We start from the raw sequence: 8,025 nt of genomic DNA, 5'->3' as shown, positions 1-8,025 counted from the left end.
AGCTGTTCTTCACACAAAGCTATTTTATGTGTTTATAAGACACACAACACAGTGCATGAATTGTATGTACTACATTTTTTTTTTAAATGATAAAAATATGATTCTTGAAATGTGTGATATTCATAGCAATAGCCAAAAATACATAATTGATTTTTCTTTTAGGCCAAAGATCATTAGAATATTAAGTAAAGAGCATGTTCTATGAAGATATTTGTACATTTCCTACAGTAAATATATCAAAACTTAATTTTTGATTGGTAATATGTATTGCTAAGAACTTATATTTGTATATATATATTGTATAAATCTTAATTTAAAAAAATGACCCCATGACCTTTATTGACCCTGGTTTTGTGGTCCATGGTCACATTTCTAAAATTACAAAATAAATCATGGTAAAGTTAACATATTGTTTGAATACAGTCAGTGTTATCATAATTACAGAAAAACTGGAAATATTAAATATATTGTGTTGAGCAACAGGAGCCTTTGAGTCACACAATTTTACACAAAACATACTGAAAGCTCCACATGACTAATTTTATACAATAGTAAAATTTGGAAAATGTAAATTTTCTGGAAATGAAAACAAGTGCTTGTCTTTAAGAACTTGCCCCCACAATGGTTTAAATAATTTGGACGCCTTTCTGAAAATAAATAAATAAATAAATAAATAAAAAAAAATAAAAAAAATAAAAAAATAAATAAATAAATAAATAAATAAATAAATAAATAAATAAATAAATAAATAAATAAATAAATAAAATAAAATAAAATAAACACTACTATTTTCATGAAATTCCTATATATTATAGGGATATATTATTAAAGGAGAGATGAGAAAGACATTGAACTTTCCTTAGTTTGTGACAATGTGTCATCAGATCACAGTCTTTGCTGGGACTGTGAACACAAAATTAATTAAAATTAATTTATAATAATAATAATATACTATAACAACAACAACAACAATAAACTGAATAATATTGTATTGTATATAATAATTTTATAAATAAATTCTGTTTATTGAATTTTTTGTTATTTGTTGAAGAATCCTGAGAAAAATGTATGTACATGTTATCAACTGTTTTCAACATTGATAATAATCTATAATGTTTCTTAAGCAGTAAATCATCATATTACAATGATTTCTGAAGGATCATGTTATGTGCAAAATTCAGCTTTGATCACCGTAACTAATTACATTTCAACATACATTCACATAGAAAATAGTTTTCTTTTAGTTACCTATTTAATTAATAATTAACTTATTTTATTGTATTTATTTATTGTTTATCACTTTACTGTAGTTGAGTAGGACGTGGAAACCATCTCATACCTGATTCGCTACAGGTGGCGTTTCTCATGCATTCTCATTATGATTGATTACGACAGATGATTCATTATAACAGACACCAACAGCCTGGGCTGGTTCATCGTACCATCTTTTGACAGGGCCGAGGCAAAATGGCTCCCAAGTATGACGTTATAATGACCGCAGCGTCCTGCAAGAGCTATTCTAGAGAGAGAGAGAGGTGACAGAAAAACCAAGTGCAACAAAAACACTTAAAAATCACAGAAAACAGTTCAATATCTGAGACAGGAGAGCTTTGGTGTGCAGGTTCAGAGCTTGCTGAGTCGCACCCTGTGATCAATAGATGGATTAATTGCTGTTGGAGCGGGGCGGTGGGGCGGCGGGCCGGCCCTCAGGCAGGGGGTGGGCTCAGGGCTAGAATGAGGTAGAGGGGTGCTGACAAGCAGGGGAAAGCGGGGGATTTAAGGAGCCCTGGCAGCCCCCACCCAGGGTCACCTGGCAATGTGCAGGCCAGCCTTCAGATTAGGATCTGAAAGAGGGAGATAACGAGTTTATTGCCCCCTGGACGGGGTACTGGAGCCAGAGAGGAGCGCAGGGAGGGTGTGTGTGTGTGTGTGTGTGTGTGTGTGTGTGTGTGAAGAGAGTGGGCGTGTGTGTTTGTTTTAACCTGAGGAGCTGATGCAGGGCTTTTTTTTAAATAAATAAAAGGACAGCAAAGCTGTAAAAGCCCTGCATGGTTAGAATACCAGCCACTGGTAGCGAGGGGACGCCATTCATCATATAAAAGCTCAAACACACACCCTACCTGTCCTGAACTATCTGAATAAATGACTGCCACACACACACACAAAATAAATAAATAAATAAATAATATTTAGAAATAAATAAATAAATGAAATTTATAATTAAATCAAATTAAAATTAGAAAAATCACTGAATTTTTTTTTAAAATTACATAACAGCAACTGTCACGCCAGGCCAGCAGAGGGAGCCCTTACCCCCACTGACTGTTGCTGCTCCCTCTGCTGCCTCTATGGTTACTTCCTGTTTATCAGACATAAAAGCCAGCTCATCACACACACACATCGCGAAGTATTGTTTTGCTCCAGCGGACTCTACCAAGCGTTTTCCTTTGCTCTCAGGTTTCCTAGTCTCCTTGTTGTTCCCTAGCCATAGTTCTGTTTTTGTTTTCCCAGTCTTAGTCTTAGTTTTCTAGTTTCTTGTTTTCATTTCATTGTTTCATTTGGACTGCCCACTTGGATTTTGACCCACGCTTGTTTATTGGATTACGCTATTGGATTGTCTTCGCTGTTCATGTTTGCTGGTGTTTTCGACCCTGTCTGTCTGACTACGATCTGCTTAATAAAGCCTTGCATTTGGATCCTCACTCTTGGTCGTCCCGTTTGTGACAGAATACTTCGCCACACCCGGATCCAGCGGCTTTACTCACCACCAGCATCACAACATGGACCCAGTCGACCAACTTCTGCTCCTCAGACAAGGAGATCTCCCCATCAAGGAATATGTTCAACGTTTCAGTGAGTTGTTGCATAAAGTATCATTTTTTGATGAGGTATACTTTAAGGACTTATTCCGTATGGGGCTGAATGAACCAACAAGATCAATGTTGCCTGGGGGGAAATCCTTATGCTCACTGAAGGATTATATGAACTATGCACTGTCGTTATGCGGCTCTCCATGTACTGTGGGTATTCTAGTTGAGCCCCAGCACAAGATGTCTGCTAGCTTCAAGCCACAGCACAAGATGTCTGCTAGCTTCGAGCCACAGCACAAGATGTCTGCTAGCTTCGAGCCACAGCACAGGACGTCTGCTAGCTTCGAGCCACAGCACAAGATGTCTACTAGCCCAGAGCCAAAGCACAAGATGTCTGCTAGTTCAAAGCCTGTTCATAAGATGTATGCCTTTCAGGAGCCCCTTCACAAGATGGCTACCTTCCCTAAACCTGTTCACAAAATGGCCGCCTTTCCCGAATCAGCTTTCGGAATGACCATCCTTCCTGAGTCCGCATTCAAGATGGTCACCCGATTGGACCCAGCTCACAAGAAATCTACCACGTCTGACTTCTCTCACAAGATGGCTGCCACCCCAAGGCCCGATCACAAGATGGCCGCCATCCCCAAGCCTGTTCACAAGATGGCTGCCACCCCCAAGCCAGTTCACAAGATGGCCGCCGTCCCAAAGCCTGCTTCCAAGATGGCTGTCCTTCCCGAGTCAGCTCATAAGATGGCCGCCTTTCCTGAGACTGCACCCAAGATGGCCGCCCTTCCTGATCCTGTTCGCAAAATGGCCGCTCTTCCAGACCCTGCTCACAAGATGGCCGCCGTTCCAAAGCACGTTCATAAGATGGCTTCCGTTCCTGAGTTCCCGGTCAGAATGGCCACCACGCCAGAGCCTGCTGCAAAGATGGCCGCCACGCCAGAGCCTGCTGCTAAGATGGTCGCCACGCCAGAGCCTGCTGCTAAGATGGCCGCCACGCCTGAGCCTGCTGCAAAGATGGCCGCCACGCCAGAGCCTGCTGCAAAGATGGCCGCCACGCCAGAGCCTGCTGCAAAGAGGGCCGCCACGCCAGAGCCTGCACCCAAGATGACCGCCACGCCCGTGCTGGCACACAAAATGGCCGCCATACCTGAGGCTGTTATTAACAGGGTGGCTACAGCGTCAGACTCTCACCCTTCCAGGACGTATCAGAGACTAATGTCTAGCTTGGAGGACCCACCACTGCTGTCAGCTCGTTCGGCTGGTCCCTTACTGTCAGCCGAGCCAACGTCTGCTCACCCCACATCAGCCAAGCCAGCGTCTGCTAGCGCCACATCAGCCAAGCCAGCGTCTGCTAGCGCCACGTCAACCAAGCCAGCGTCTGCTCACGCCACGTCAACCAAGCCATCGCCTGTGAACGTCATATCTGCTTCTCTCGAACCTGCACCAGCTGCCGTTCCTACCAAGTCAAGTCAAGTTACAGCTGCTGTCCCTGCCGAGTCAAGTCACGTCACAGTCACTGTCCCTGCCAGGACAAGTCAAGATACAGCTGCTGTTCCTGTCAGGCCAAGTCAAGCAGCTGTTCCCTCCGAGCCAAGCCAAGCCACAGCTGTCCCTCTCACGCCAAATCAAGTCACTGCTGCTCTTGTCATGACGAGTCAGGTCATAGCTACTTCTTCACTGCCAAGTCACATCTCCCCTGAGCATCCAGAGCCTTCACTCCCAAGCCATGCAGAGCCAACGCTCCCAAGCCATGCAGAGCCAACGCTCCCAAGCCATGCAGAGCCAACGCTCCAAGCCATGCAGAGCCAACGCTCCCAAGCCATGCAGAGCCAACGCTCCCAAGCCATGCAGAGCCAACGCTCCCAAGCCATGCAGAGCCAACGCTGCCAAGCCATGCAGAACCAACGCTCCCAAGTCACACAGAGCCAACGCTCCCAAGCCCCACGCCCAATGACCCGGAGGGCATTCCTCTGCCAACTGTGTTACCTGTTATGGCTATCGCCATTTTGAGTGTGTGGGCTGCACACTGCGCCCCAGTTGCCTCTTCGGCCCATGAGTCTGCCCACAAGTTTGTTCTGGAGACCTCATCTACAGGCATGTCCGCTGCGCCTATACCTCTTTCGGAGGTGGCGTACATAGCGGAACTTCACGCTCTGCCCGCTCCGCCAAGGCTTCACGCCCTGCCCGCTCCGCCAAGGCTTCACGCTCTGCCCGCTCCGCCAAGGCTTCACGCTCTGCCCGCTCCGCCAAGGCTTCACGCTCTGCCCGCTCCGCCAAGGCTTCACGCTCTGCCCGCTCCGCCAAGGCTTCACGCTCTGCCCGCTCCGCCAAGGCTTCACGCTCTGCCCGCTCCGCCAAGGCTTCACGCTCTGCCCGCTCAGCCAAGGCTTCACGCTCTGCCCGCATCGCCTGTGCTCCCTGCTCTGCCAGCACCGCCAGTGCTCCCTGCTCTGCCTGCACCGCCAGGGTTCCCTGCTATATCTGCTCCGCCAGGACTCCTTGCTCTACCTGCTCCGCCAAGGTTCCTTGCTCTGCCTGTTCCGCCAAGACTCCTTGCTCTGTCTGCTCCGCCAAGGTCCCTTGCTCTGTCTGCTCCGCCAAAATTCCCTGCCCTGCCTGCTCCGCCAAAGTTCCTTGCTCTGTCTGCTCCGCCAAGGTCCCTTGCTCTGTCTGCCCCGCCAAGACTCCCTGCTCTGCCTGCACCGCCTAGGTTCCCTGTCATCTCTGTCTTGGCGTCTGGGGCCGTTCCAGAAGTCTCTGTCTGCCCAGGAACTGCCACGAAAGTCGTTCCTGAAGTTCTCGTCTGCCTGGTCACGGCTATGGAGGCCACGTTCTCCCATGAACTCTCTACTTCTCTCCTTGCTCTGTCTGCCTCCTCTATCTCTGTTCTCCCCAGGTCCCAGTCCATAATGCGGCCTCCTGTTCCGCCCTGGAGGGCTTCTACGCCTCCTGTTCCGCCCTGGAGGGCCCCTGCGCCTCCTGTTCTGCCCTGGAGGGCTCCTGCGCCTCCTGTTCCGCCCTGGAGGGCTCCTGCGCCTCCTGATTCGCCCTGGAGGGCTCCTGCGCCTCCTGCTCCGCCCTGGAGGGCTCCTGCGCCTCCTGTTCTGCCCTGGAGGGCTCCTGCGCCTCCTGTTCCGCCCTGGAGGGCTCCTGCGCCTCCTGATTCGCCCTGGAGGGCTCCTGCGCCTCCTGCTCCGCCCTGGAGGGCTCCTGCGCCTTCTGCTCCGCCCTGGAGGGTTCCTGCGCCTCCTGCTCCGCCCTGGAGGGCTCCTGCGCCTCCTGCTCTGCCCTGGAGGGCCGCTCCGCCTCCTGCTCCGCCCTGGAGGGTTCCTAAACCCCTTGCTCCGCCTTCGGCTCCGCCCTGGAGGGCTTCTACGCTTCCTGCTCTGCCCCGGAGGGTCGCTAAGCCTCCTGCTCCGCCCTGGAGGGCTCCTAAGACTCTTGCTCCACCTCAAAGGACTGCTCTGCCTCCAGCCCTGCCCTGGAGGGCTCCTGAATCTCCTGCCCTGCTCTGGAGGGCCTTTGCCCAACCTGTTCTGCCTCAGTCTCCTGGCCCCCCCACCGCTCCCCTGGACTGTTTCCTCCTGTTGTTTTTTGGAGCGTCTGGAAGCCGCTCCTTGGGGGGGGGCTATGTCACGCCAGGCCAGCAGAGGGAGCCCTTACCCCCACTGACTGTTGCTGCTCCCTCTGCTGCCTCTATGGTTACTTCCTGTTTATCAGACATAAAAGCCAGCTCATCACACACACACATCGCGAAGTATTGTTTTGCTCCAGCGGACTCTACCAAGCGTTTTCCTTTGCTCTCAGGTTTCCTAGTCTCCTTGTTGTTCCCTAGCCATAGTTCTGTTTTTGTTTTCCCAGTCTTAGTCTTAGTTTTCTAGTTTCTTGTTTTCATTTCATTGTTTCATTTGGACTGCCCACTTGGATTTTGACCCACGCTTGTTTATTGGATTACGCTATTGGATTGTCTTCGCTGTTCATGTTTGCTGGTGTTTTCGACCCTGTCTGTCTGACTACGATCTGCTTAATAAAGCCTTGCATTTGGATCCTCACTCTTGGTCGTCCCGTTTGTGACAGCAACAGTGAAATGACGAATACTATATTGAAAGAGTATTACTTTCAGAATTTTATTAATTTAATTAATTAATTTAACTGTATCTGCACAAATATTTAATATTTAAGGTGAGACACTGCAGGTGAAAAAAAAATAATAGTCATCACCTTACTTACCCAGTTGATTGAACATTTTTTTATTACAAGTTTTCTAAAATCTTAGGTTTAAATATGCAAATGAGGCATTGTTTAATGAAATATGTGCTCTTTTTTGACATATTAAAGTTAAATGTTTTTACAAAGGGGATTTTTGGTATCTCATTTTATCACTCCATAATTCAGAAAAAAAAAAAAAACTTAGAACAGAATGAAAACAATGTATTTATTTATTTATTTATTTATTTATTTATTTATTTATTTTTAATTTTTTTGGGAAATAAAATGTTGTCTAATCCCTACCTATACTATTATGTTTTTTTAACATATCCTTTTTTTAACATGCCATTTTTATTGTCATAAAAAAGAGATAAAAAGTAAGTGAATAATTTCATGATATCTATAAAAATGTTTCATATTTATTCTAAATGAGTCATGAGAGTAAATTATATATATATATCTATCTATATATATATATATATATATATATATATATATATATATACATATATATATTTATATATATATAAATATTAATAAATATTTATTAGTATAATCCCTACCTACACTATCATGTTTTTTTCATTTCATTGCAATTTTATTGTCATAAAAAGAGATGAAATAAGTGAACAATTTCATGATATCTATAAAAAATGTTCAGCATTTATTATAAAAATAAAATGTGACCCTGAACCAGTCATAAAGGAATTTTTTTTAAATGTATAGAAATGCCAACTATTTGAAAAACTGAAACGTGAGGGTGCGAAAATCTAAATATTGATAAAAGCACCTTTAAAGTTGTCCAAATGAAGTTCTTAGCAATGCATATCACTAATCTAAAATTAACTTTTGATATATTTACAGAAATTTACAAAATATCTTCATGTAACTTTACTTAAATTTACTTAATATCCTAATGATTTTTGGCATAAAAGATACATTTTGACCCATACAATGTATTTTTGGCTATTGCTACAAATATACCTGCGCTACTTATGAC

This window comes from Garra rufa, chromosome 20 (assembly GCF_049309525.1).
Source record: "Garra rufa chromosome 20, GarRuf1.0, whole genome shotgun sequence".
Classification (NCBI taxonomy): Eukaryota; Metazoa; Chordata; class Actinopteri; order Cypriniformes; family Cyprinidae; genus Garra; species Garra rufa.
The sequence above is the reverse complement of the archived record's forward strand: the minus strand, read 5'-3'. Positions refer to the sequence as shown.